Here is a 13,478-nt window from a genome sequence, read left to right as displayed (position 1 = left end):
AAACTCTGCAAATGGAGCTGATGTCTTAAAATAACTGCAGAGAGACGTTATATCCTAATGAGTAGGAATTGAATCGTCACTAGCAGACACAACACCTACTTTAAAGATTTGACCACATTCACATGATGTTATGTATATTTCATACATTCTTAACTCCACCCAAGAAATCCACCAAGAAGACTCTGTCCTTTTGTGTTGTTAACCCTCTGTACTTCTCTGCACCACGCCATCGAAGATAAACTATGCTCAGACCAAAATTCAATTCAATACAATATTCAAACAGTCCTATGTTATTTCTTTTTTTTATTATTGCAACAACCTTTGTGAGTTTGCAACAAACTGTGTAACATGAAACCAGTTCAACATCTATTTTCCCGGAATTTAACGCAGTGCACATGGGAAACGCTATCCATCTGCTGAAAAATCACCTTCGGCTCTTTCTCCATACATGTCTCTTCACGTTTTACATACTTGCACTATGTTTGTTGATCAAGGAGTCATTATCCAGAAAAGGTCGTTTCTCAATCCACAAACACGGGTATCTTCCCATAAACTTGGCTTTGCTCAATAGCAAATTTTATCTGTACCCCTCAACACGACGACAAATTGAAGCTTCTCCATGTGATGCTCAAACGTAAAACTTCGGCACAGCACAGCCCACTATACTGGCACAGAGATACGGTGCACTGGTCACCTGTAGCACAAGAGCAACACATTAATGCTTACCTCCACATTCCTGGTTTTATCTTAACGTTTGGGAAACCGAATTTCTCTGATTCCATGGCTAGTAACGGGGATTATAGGATCATCTTCACCAGTGGTTCTGACCCCGAGTGAGGAAAGTGGTGAGCTACTCATTGCAAAGATGGGTAGATTGTTGAAATATACAATTTCGACATTTGCCATCAAATTCCTAAGTGTAAACCCCCTCTGAATTCTTCCACCGCAGTCCGCTGTTTGGGAAGTGTTCCTGTTGTGGGAAATGCACTTCCCCGTGTGTCATCTGCTGCTCCTAGCATGCGCTCTGGCACTGCACTCATTTTCCTTCTGACACTTGCTCACTGTGTTGCTGTGATCATACAATGACTTGGTGTCGCACGGCTCAGGAAAATGATGCAGATCAAGGTTTTTGCATTGTTGAATTCAATTGTCAGTTTCGCCTTATTTAGGATTTTGAAATTGTCTGTTCTGTACACAGGTGCGTGTCAAACATATCTGAGTGGAAGAAAGGTGTTCCGAATAATGACATTGAGCACTATGCACTCTCCTCCAGTCTGGCAAACAATTCCTCACAAAGGCAATTTAATAGACAATACACAATAGGTGCGGGAGTAGGCAATTCTGCCCTTCGAGCCAGCACCACCATTCATTATGATCATGGCTGATCATCCTCAATCAGTATCCTGTTCCTGCCTTATCCACATAACCCTTTATTACACTATCCTTAAGAGCTCTATCCAACTATTTCTTGAATGAACACCTCCTGTTGTCTCGGGTTCTTCATTCCATTGACTTCAAATCTTCACAGAATTCAACAGACCTTGTTACATAGTCATTTCTTCATTTTTGTTCAGATCCCTGTGAGCAGAGTGTCACAGTGGGAATGCGCTTGCCCCACAACCCAGAGGTCAGACCATAGTCTAGGAACCGTACTGTGCTATTTATCATTTCACCAAAACAAGGGAGAAATATCTGCTGCTCTGCATAATTTATGCAATTCACTTACTCATAATGTTATAGGCACTTAGGCATATGTGGCGAGCTGGCCGAGAGGTTAAGGCGATGGACTGCTAATCTATTGTGCTCTGCAGGCGTGGGTTCGAGTCCCACTCTCGTCGGTTTTCAATGTTGCTGTTTTTGGATGATCTCAGCTGTCTTACTGAAATTGGAACTGCAATGTCAGTTTGTATGCATCGACGCTATTATAAAATCTCAAAGAATAATTTGGTCCTGTTGCCTGAACTGCATTGAAATGTATATTGCATTGGGATATTGAAAAGGAACGCGACTTTCTTTTTCAAGTCAAGCTGCTGTGACCTTTTATCATATGAAAGAGATCCAGGAAAACCAAATAACAAGAGATGTGAGGGGCATGTTTATGTAGTGGGATTCTTAATGAATGTTTTGTCAAATGAAATCTGGAGCAGGTTGAGTAGAAGTGATTCATCTTGGTGAGAAGAGCACAAAATAATGGAGATATTTCAAAAGGAGCAGGGCGTGGGTGTAGGGGCACCGAGAACTAGCTGTAAATGCACAGTAGAGAATTGCCGATGTGGGTGCTGTGCATGGGCACGGAAAGACTTACAAATTGGTCTCGCCCTCACCCCTTGCTCTCGCCATTGAGGAATGCTGGACATAAGGCCCAAACGCAAGATGTGGGAAGCGAGCTCCCTCTCGTTGTGCACACACTGGATGCATCACATTGAACTATGAACAACTGAAGAAGTCAGCATATTAACTTTAGGGACTGAACCTAAACTGTGCATCAATAACCTCAGATTCATGCAGCATAAACATTAAAAATGATTTAAAGTGTCTTTATGCGCATGTCATTAACAGACGTTTCGTCATAATACCCGTGTGGTTGAAAGAATAAGGCACCACATTTCAGATGGATGACAACGTAATCAATTTTGTTTTGAAACTGAGATCTATTTGATCATTTTACACAGTGAACAAGTTTATTTTAAATAATGCAAACCACATTCCCTTACCTGGAGTAAAAGCGTGATTTCATTACAAACATTGTCCTTGCTAAGTCGCAATTACTCAACATGAAAAATAGGATGTAATTTTTATTTAGAATACATCAATTAGCACCATTATCTAACTTCAGATTGACTGCAATATGCACATGCTAAATAAGGTTTAAGAAAGAATGACTTTTGGAAATAATGATTCGGTGGTGACTAAAATTAATATTAAGTTCTCATAATGTGGATATTCCACCAATAGCTCCATGGTGGAAATGCTCAGTGGGCAGTATTTCTATGATGGTATAGAGGTGTGTGATCTGCCAGGGATGGGAGCTCCCACTTCATCTGGAGCAGCGTCTGTTGACATGGACCAGGGAGCATTGTGACATCAGTCTGGGAGTTCCAACCACACCTGGAGCAGCTTTTATTGACATTGAGCAGCAGGGAGCATTGGAACATTAGATTGAGATCCAGCCTCACCTGGAGCAGCCTCTATTGACATGAAGCAGCAGGGAGCATTGGAACATCAGACTGCGAGATCTAACCTCATTTGGAGCAGCTTCAGTTGACATGGAGCATTGAGGTTTGCGAGATCCGTCTGGGAGCTCCACTCTCACATGGAGCAGCCTTTAATGACATGTAGCAGCAGAAAGCATTGGGACATCAGAGTGATAGATCCAACCTCAACTGGACCGCTTCTATTGACATGGAGCAGGGAGCATTGGGACATCAAATAGGAGCTCCAACTGCAAGTAGAGCAGCTTCTATTGAATGGTGCAGCAAGGAGAATTGAAACGTCACGTTGGGAGCTCCAACCGCACTTGGAGCAGCTGTTATTTACATGGAAGAGGAGGGAGGATTGGGACATTAGGCGGGGGGAAAGGATATTCAACTATTTTAATCTGAAGTAAAATATGAGTCAACAACTCTGATGTTAATTGATTTATGAAGAATCTTTCCCGGGGAAATAATTGATTATTTAGATATTAAAGACAAGTTCTGCAAATATTCAACTCAGGAAAACGCATTGGTACAGAGAGAAATGGGAGTGATGTTTCATGTCTTTGTCTATTCTTTTCTGGCCGACTCTGCACTGGTTTACATCACCGGAAGGACGTTTTCAGTCATTTCATGTTGTTCAGTTTCCTGCAAATACGGACAGATCATTAAAGTAATCTAAAACTGAAAATTAACGGGAATATGCGATGTTATGATTAGGCTGGAGTATACCTCAAATTATTTTGAAAACGCAGCAAAGTAAGTTGCAATTTCCTTGATCAGCAGTGACCTCATTGATTGGCTGATCAGATTGTAAATGTCGTTTTTTGAGGACAATTTGAAGTGAATCAATGATGGTGATTATCTTTGTTCTTTGTTCACCTTGTGACTGTTACTGTTATTGCTCATGTCCATGTTAACACCGCAGCTCTGTAGCGTGTAAAATCTCAGCTGTGCATCTGGCCAGGGGTACAAACATTCGTATAGCTGGCTACGGATCAGGCGGTTGTAAGTGCGACTTTTACTTGGAGCAAGCGCATTGTGGAGATTCATCACACATACAAACTAATCATTTTTGTTCCGCTGAGGTGGATAATATTTGAAATTTTCATCTCCACGAACGAAAATTCTTTCACTGTCTTCGATGAGTTAAATATTACCAAGAACAATTAGAGTAAAGATCACACAGCACCAGATTGTATCGAACAGACGTATTTGGAAGCATCAGTGTTCCATGCACTGCTTCTTCATCAGGTGTTTGTCAACTGTTGGAATCTAAAGTGGCTTTGTGTGATTTTTAAATTTGGCCACCCCAGTCCAACACCAACACCTCCAAGTCATGGGTACCATCGACACCACGAACGGTCTGCTAAAGTCCAGATGATCTTCCAAAAGATCTCGCATATTGACACACACACCAAGGTTCTGCAGAAAAACACCCACCTGGTGAAGGAGCGGCTCTCTGAAAGCTAGTGCTTCCTTATAAACCTGGTGGACTATGCCCTGATATTGTGTAATTTTTAACTTTGTCTACTCAACTCAAACACTGGCACTTCCATATCATAGACAACATCAATCATGTCCCACCGTTGTCAGAGAAGGCAATCCTGGAATAGCCTCACACATTGCTCATAGGTACGTTTCGTTTTCAGAAACCAATGCACTCAATCGCTGCAGCTCCTTTGTATGAAAAGCACAGAAAAGAAATAGCTGAAACTCAGTTTTTACGGTATTTTGAAACTCTTTGGGAAGTGGAATCAGAGGAGAATGAAGGATTAACTGTCCAATTGTGCAGAGAGAGGGAAGAAATTTTCCCTTCTTTGAAGAGCTGCGGTATTGACTGATCTAAGGCATGAAACAGATTCCTGGTAGACCTGCGCTCTCTGCAACAGGAACAAGAAGTCCTGATTTCCTGAACGGTAATGAAACCCAGGCCACTCAGTTAAAGCGCAGAATATTAACCACTAGACCACCAGGGATGAGGGCAGAAGCAGTTGCACCGTTTCTTCATAACACCGTTTTTGGAATTATGTCAGTGCAGATATGTTTCTCTTAAAAAATGATTGAATTATCCAATGTTTACAGCACAGAAATGGGTCCCTTGATCTCATTCCCAGCACTTGGTCTGTAAACTTGTAAGCTCTGACGTTTCACGTGTTCATCTGAATGCTAATTTCTCTGAAAAGTTTTAATCTCGGAAGACACAACAAATGGGATTAAAGTTTGAGATGGGAAAAATGTATTCACATTCAGTCGGGTAACTGAACCCCATTTTTACCCACAGGCTGAAGCACGCAGGCACATTTCCCCAAGAGTGACACAATCCTCGAGAGAAAACAAGCAGAAAGTAAGATTACACGGACTTGGCTGATATTGTCCCATTTTAGACTTCAACATCAGTGTCTGGCTACAGCAAAGAAAGGAAGCATTCAACCCCTCCCGTCCCAGTGTTCCTTGTGCATTGTTTCCCCTTCATTCTGTAGTTTGTACTGCCTCACCTCGTTCTTGCTGTCAAACTTGATCATTGTTCACGCCCGCTATTTCCTGTCCTGCCGAACGGTTTTCCTCAAGTTCTTGGAATGAAAAACAGGAATGGTCTATTTCAAGCACTTTTGTAGTTTACAAGTCCAGTGTTATCGCCACTGAGCAAGCACTTTGCCAGCTCAGAGAGAAGGTCTCATACATTAGAAACTGAAATGCAAAGATGATTGGATAGCCTCAGTATTGTAAACCAACCAACAAGACCGGCAGAGAGCCGAGGGGATCATGCGCAGAAGGATGAGAGTATAGAATGACGAATCTTATGGTGTCCAGGGTGGTGTTAACAGAAATCTTCCCTGGTAATATAGTGATGAGGATTCAATACTTTCACTGTCATGACTTGTTAAAGGTTAACGTTTACAGTAACCAATATGAAATACTGTCTGATATTTCGAAGCAGAATGGTGTTGTGCAGAAGACAGAATCGTTTCCCTGCATGACCTAATAAGAGAGCTCAGAAGTGCCAGGAGGAGACATGAGAGCCAGGAGGAGACATGAGATGTTGTTTGCGGATAGGATCAGTGTTAACCCTAAGGCTTTCCATAGGTATGTCATGAATAAACGAATGACGAGAGTTAAATTAGGGCCAATCAAGAATAATAGTGGGAAATTGTGTGTGGTGTCAGAGGAGACATAGGGAAACACTAAATAAATATTTTTCGACAGTGTTCGCTATAGAAAATGAGAATGTTGGCGAGGAAGATACAGAGATATTTGCATCTAGATTAGAAGAGATTGAGGTTCACAAGGAAGAGGTATTAGAAATACTGCAGGGTGTGAAAATAGACAAGTCCTCTGGGCCGGATGGGATGCATCCTAGGATCATCTGGGAAGCAAGAGAAGAGATTGCCGAGCCTGTGGTATTGATCTAGAAATCATCATTGTCTACAGGAATAGTGCCTGAGGACTGGAGGATAGCAAATGTGGTTCCCTTGTTCCTAGTAGAGACAACCCGGGTAATTACAGACCAGTGAGTCTCACTTCAGTTGTTGGTAAAGCTTTGGAAAAGGTTATAAGAGATAGGATTTATAATCATCTCGAAAATAATAATCTGATCAGGGTCAGTCAGCACTGTTTTGTAAAGGGTAGGTCGTGCCTAACGAATCTTATTGAGTTTTTTGACAAAAAGACCAAACAGGTAGATGAGCGTCAATAGGTTGATGTGGGTGTATATGGATTTCAGCAAGGCGTTCGATAAGGTTCCCCACAGTAGGCTATTATACAAAATGCGGAGGAATGGGATTGTGGGAGACATAGCAGTTTGAATCAGTAATTGGCTCGCTGAAAGAAAACAGAGTGTTGTAGTTGATGTAACATGTTCATCTTGGTATCCAGTTACTAGAAGCGTTCCACAAGGGTCGGTGTTGGGTCCAGTGCTATTCGTCATTTTTATAAATGACCTGGATGAGGGCTTAGAAGGGTGGGTTAGTAAATTTGCGGATGACACTACAGTCGGTGGAGTTGTGGATAGTGACCAAGGATGTAGTAGGTTGCAGAGAGACATAGATAGGATGCAGAGCTGGGCTGAGAGGTGGCAAATGGAGTTTAATGAGGACAAGTGTGAGGTGATACACTTTGGACGGCGTAATCGGAATGCAAATACTGGGCTGATAGTAAGATTCTTGGGAGTGCAGATGAATGGAGAGATATCGGTGTCCAAGTACACAGATCCCTGAAAGTTGCCACCTAGATTGACAGGGTTGTGCAGAAGGCATACAGTGTTTTGGCCTTTATTAATAGAGTGATTGAGTTCCGGAATCAGGAGGTTATGCTACAGCTATACAAAGCTCTGTTACGGCCACATTTGGAGTATTGTGAACAGTTCTGGTCACCGCATTATAATAAGAATGTTAAAGCTTTGGAAAGAGTGCAGAGGAGATTTTCTAGGATGTTGCCTGATATGGAAGGAATGTCTTACAAGGAAAGACTGAGGGCCTTGAGGCTGTTCTCGTTAGAGAGAAGAAGATTGAGAGGTGACTTAATGGAGACATACAAGATAATCAGAGGGTTAGATAGGGTGGAAAGGGAGAGCCTTTTTCCAATTATGGGGACGCCAAACACGAGGGGACACAACTTTAAAGTGAGGGGAGATAGGTATAAGACAGATGTCAGAGGTAGCTTCTTTACTCAGATTGTAATTAGGGTATGGAATGCTTTGCCTGCAACGGTAGTAGATTCGCCAAGATTAAGTGCATTTAAATCGTCATTGGAGAGGCATATGGACGTACATGGAATAGTATAGATGGGATGGGCTTCAGATTAGTATGACAGGGCGGCGCAACATCGAGGGCCGAAGGGCCTGTACTGCCTGTACTACAGCTAAAAGTGCCCACGCATGTTCTATATGCTACAGTTCCACATCAGCAATGTCATCTACAATTGCCTGAAGTTCAATCAGTTTAAAACAAGAACGGAGGGGGCGTCAGGAAAACGGAAGGGGAATAGTGGTTTGTGAGAGTTAACTACATGCCTCGTGGAGCCAGGTTCAATGTCGATACTGAATATCGGTTTTTCTGTTTACCTTGGTATACTGATCACTCCGGATCAATTACCCAATATTGTCTGCCGTTTGTGCGTTGTTCTTTGTACATTTCACCTCGGTTCACTGATCTGGGAGGACCTCGCTTTTTTTAAAATTTGGCACATTTTACTCAGGTCGGTTTTGCAGCTTCATATTAAGGCCAACAATTTTAGGAACAGATAGACACCATTCAGACCATCAAGTCTGCTCCGCCATTGAATGGTTTCATATCTGATCTGATAACCTTGAACTGCACTTTCTTGCCTTTCCCCATAACGCTTGATGTCTTTGCTGCTTGAAGATCTGCCGATCTCAGCCTCATTACACCTAATGACACTTCCTCAACAGCCTTCTGCTACAAGACAGTCCACTGATACAGAACTATCTGAGAGAAAAAATGCTTCTTCATCTCTATTTTAATTGTGAGATCCACATTCTAATATGAAGTTAAAAACCACACAACGCCAGGTCATAGTCCAACAGGTTTAAAGGGAGCAATAGCTTGTGGAGAGCTGCCCCTTCATCAGGTGGCTGTGGAGTACACAGTGGTAAGATACAGAATTTATAGCAAAAGGTTACAGTGTAATGTCACTGAAATTATACTTTGAAAAATACCTTGATCGGTTGTTAAGTCTTCCATCTGTTAGAATGACTATGTTAGGATCACTTCTTTCTTCTGTAAATCGAAAAACTTTCTTTTAACAGTTACATTCTCAGGTGAACTTTACCAATTAGTGTCATCACAGATAGATTGTTGACAGTGTTAGTCGCTGTGTGCTGCGTCCGTGCCATAATGTTTAGACTGACGCTAATCTAAAAAAAAAAACACACTGCAGGCAATGATGCTTTAAGGCATGGTACATTGGTGAAGCCGAGCAGAGGCTACAGCAATGGAATGAGCACTGCACATCAATCAACAGACAGGTATGCACATTCCCAGTTGGAGAGCACTTCAGGGGTCCAGGACATTCGACCTCGGTGACAATCCTCCAAGGCGGGCTTCGGAACAGGCAGCAGCTAAAAGTGCTCACGCAGAGGCTGATAGCTAAATTCGGTACCCATGGGAATGGCCTCAGCCGGCTCCTTGGGTATATGTCACAGTACAGGTGATCCCATTGCCCGATCTACAAATAGAGACGCTCCTACACACACACACACACACACACACACACGTTTTTGGCGTGAATTTGTACTTGCAGAGTTACAGTGCACTTCGCTCAAAAAAAACTGCATGAATCCATGTAAGTCTCTGGTAACTCATTTTTATAAACTAGAATCAGTCTAAACATTATGAAACAGATAGCAGCACACGGGGGCAGACACCAGTTGTTAAATTTCACCTGAGAATGAAACTTTAAAATAAAAAGTTTTGCACTTTACATATGAAAGAAGTGAAGCTAACATGGTCATTCTAACAGATCGGAGACTTAGCAAACAATCAAGGTATTTTTCAATGTATCATTTGAGTTACATCACACTGTAAACTTGTGCTATAAATTCTGTGTCTTACATCTGTGTACTCCACAATCACCTGATGAATGAGCAGCAGTCCGAAAGCTAGTACATCCAATTAAGCCTGTTGGAGTGTAATCTGGTGTTGTGTGATTTTCAAATTTGCATACCCCAGTCCAAAACCGGCATCTTCAACTCATTCGATACGAGGCGCTCTGGTCACAGAACCAAACTTTCTGCATCCAACTTATTAAATCCTTGAAAAAAACCTATATGTTTCAATAAGGATCATATTTGTAGTACTGAGTCTGAGCAGGCAAAGGCAACTGATTTCAGTGTTTCTTCCCATTTGATTTCATCTCCGATATCAAATTCTCACTGACTCTGACAGAACTGCTACCTTTGCTGTTTTGTAATGTTCGGAACTCATGTTTAATTTAATATTTTCATAAGGAGCAACAATTCTGTTTCCCTGACCTGGAAATCAAGATTGGGAAATTGCATGAATTGAGCTGAATTTCAGCACTTGCGCTCCAAGGAAGACATACGCAATTCTTGCAACATTTCTTGATGACTTTGATTTTGCCTTTTTGGTTCAGTTGAAAAATGAAAGTTTTTGAGTATTTCAAAGCATGGCGAGAGGCCCTTCAGCCTATTGCATCATTATCAGTCATTAAACAGCTGGCTTGTAAACACAGTTTCTAGCACGTGACTCATCGTCTGGTGTGTTCTAACATTTCAAGTCTTTAGTTAAATTGTTATTCAATTTCTTAAGGGCTTAAAATGGAACAAAAACATCTCTGTGAACTAATAGTTCTGAAAGACAAATTCTTTCTCAGAGCAGTTTGTCAGTTTTCCTCATGATGCTGCGGAAAATGTTTCTGCGCTCCCATCTGAATTGCTTTACCCTGTTTCTTCTTCAGCTTCCTTCTTCTTTCTATTAAATGGTTTAGATTCCAATCCAGACACAAGGTGCGGGTTGCAGAAGTCACGTGTTTGCACTTTCACTGATACTCTGTCTCGCCGGGAGCTGCATTCCTTCCCCACGCTGATTCAGACCGCACTGTCCTTCCTGTGACATGTCCCATGGAGAATGGAAGGACAGGCATTAATAACCCGCACTTGGAAACGGAGCGAATGTTTTAAAACCTTTACAGTGCCCCAGCGAGGAATTGAGCTCCTATCTCCCGCATAACATACGGCGACACTAACCACTATACCACCGAGAACAACAGTTTCAAAGGAGACACTTCAGCCCATTGTGGTTGCATTTGTCAAAAGCAACTGCTTAACGACCCGAATCGTTTAGCCCATAGCCTTACAGGTATTGGCATAACATATTCACATCTGAATATTCCTTCAGGTTATAAGGATTGCTGCCTCTCTGAACCTTACAGACAGTGTGTTCCAAATTCGAACACCCGCCGGCCTATACCACTTTTCTACACATCTACTTAAACCTTTCTGTCTCTCATATCAAATTTCTGGCCCTCCGTGATCGTTCTTTCCATCGATGGGAAACGCTTCTTTAGTCTACTTTATCTATACCTCTCACAAACTCCTTTGCACGGTGACAAACAACCCCAGTTTGTCCTGTCTCCCTTCATGACTGAAACTCTTCTGCCCAGATACTATCCGAGTGAATCTCTCCTGCAACTTTCCCAGTGCGATCTCACCCCTGGACAATTCTAGCAATGAGCCGAATGAACATATTTCCATTCTATAACAGCATCGGGGTAGCTCTGCAGCATTTATTGCCTTCCGGTTTGGAGTCACGTGGACGCTAGACCAGATAAGGACGGTAGTTTCCTTCCCTCAAGGACGTCAGTGAAACAGATGGGTTTTTCAGACAACGTATTCTAAATTCTAGGCATTTATTGCATTCACATACGACCATCGTCGTGGTGTGGTGGGAATCCAACTCGTCTCCACAGAACATTACCTGGCTTTACTGTGTTAACAATCCAGCAATAAGACCACTAGGCTATCGCAGAAAGCCCTCATGGGGGATTTTTTCCAATAGAGCCTCTTTTCCCCTATTATTCCCTATGCCCTTTTATTGAGCCGCACGCTCCAATAATCTCTGGTCCATGTCAGTAAAAGCTGCTAAAAGAGAATTGATCTCACAGCCACGATATCCAAACGGGTCGAATGATTTGAAGATGCCAATGAAGAGATGGTCACCCAGCAACAGTGAGTGCAACGGCACAGACTGGATGGCATCAACGTGAAAATGTATGTTAGATTGTGCAATGCCTCAGTCAAATGGGATGAGGGACGGAAGAGTGAGTTAGGGAGAGTGCGAGGGAGAGACATCTTCAAGAACTTTTGGGTTTAAATCCTGATACATGAAACGCAGAAATATCAGTTAACAAAATTCGATGGAAAACAAATCATCACCTCGGAGAATATTATCATGTGAAAACGATTAATTGTTTACCGTGTTTCACCAAAAGTAAACCTTTGAGAGAACTGACCGCCATGATGTGGATTCAAGCCGAATTCGCTGCAATCACAATGCAGAATACGAACTATTGAACGGTTACAGCATTCCACAGACAACGTTTGCAAACTGCAACCAGTATGGTAGTGGAGGAAATGTCAGGAAGAATGTATAATATCAAGACTTAGCGACAGGCATGTAGGAACGCAGAATGAACCGAATCTTTAACCTTAGCGTCCCCAGAGACTGTGGAGATTCCATGAATGAGAGTATTGAAGAATGGGATTAATGAAACTCTCCAAACTCTTGGGACAGTGCAGGATATTGTTGAAATGTATGCTTCAATAGCAGTATAGTTCAACATCGGCTACTTCATCACTTTGCCCACACATGGCAGTACCAACTGCTGCATGCAATCACACATAATCCCAGGTCCGGACCCGGAATCAGAGAAATTGTGTGAAGTATGCACGAAGATCCAATCGGAAATTGGGATGGAATGACGAGAGAGAGGCGCATGTGTTTCCGAGGTTGGGACAGCTCCTGGTCAAAAGCGGGGCGGAAGGAAATACTTTCCCTCATTTATAATATTATGACCATGAACAGTACATGTTGCTGAGACAGCCGATTGGCGCATCTCGAGCGTGTGGAGACTTTAACTTTGGGGTGGCAAGTTTCGAAATTTCATTTTCCTATTTGGATCAGTGTTTTTGACATTGACAGTAGGATCTGCTTTTGTCGCATCAGCTCAGAATCAGCTTCTTGTTCCCAATAAATACTGCAACCTGGAGAAGGTGGTGTTGTGGTTTTATAATAAACTAGTCATCCGTGGGGACTCACACACGGAACTGGTAATGTTAAAGTTCGACGAATAAAACCTGGAATGAAAGCCTGACCTCAGGAACAGAGAACATGCCTTTAATTTCCTGCAATCCATTCATGCATATCGCTTATGCAGGGGATGCCACCATCTTTATCCAATCCGGTCTACTTGTGACTCCAGGACCTGAACAACATAGCTGACCTTTAATTCGAGAATGACGACCATGTGGGAAAGCAGGCCATTCGGCCCTTCCCATCGACACCATCCCTTCGAAGCGCATCCTATCAGACCCACACTCCATACCAATTCCTTTCCCCTTCATTTTCCATGGCTGATCCCAGTAATCTGTACACCTTCAGACTGTGGGAGGAAACTCACACAAGGAAAGAGAGAATGTGCAAAATGCACACAATCACATGAGATTGGGATCGAATCCATGTCTCTCATGCAGCGAGACAGCAACGAATCAGGAAGAACAACAAATGCTGTCCTGAGCAGCGACAT

The 13,478-nt window shown here is 42.5% G+C and overlaps 1 non-coding gene across 1 annotated transcript; it reads left to right on the top strand.

The window, feature by feature from the left end:
• Window positions 1-1,756: 1,756 nt before the first annotated feature.
• trnas-gcu (transfer RNA serine (anticodon GCU)) lies at window positions 1,757-1,838 on the top strand. The gene has a single exon. It is a non-coding gene; the product is annotated as a tRNA-Ser (tRNA).
• Window positions 1,839-13,478: the final 11,640 nt, after the last annotated feature.

Source organism: Chiloscyllium plagiosum, unplaced genomic scaffold (genome assembly GCF_037043375.1).
Source record: "Chiloscyllium plagiosum isolate Xiang-an unplaced genomic scaffold, Cpla_swu_hap1 HiC_scaffold_33, whole genome shotgun sequence".
In the NCBI taxonomy this organism is placed as follows: Eukaryota; Metazoa; Chordata; class Chondrichthyes; order Orectolobiformes; family Hemiscylliidae; genus Chiloscyllium; species Chiloscyllium plagiosum.
Note: the sequence above shows the minus strand (reverse complement) of the source record. Positions and strands in the feature narration are given on the sequence as shown.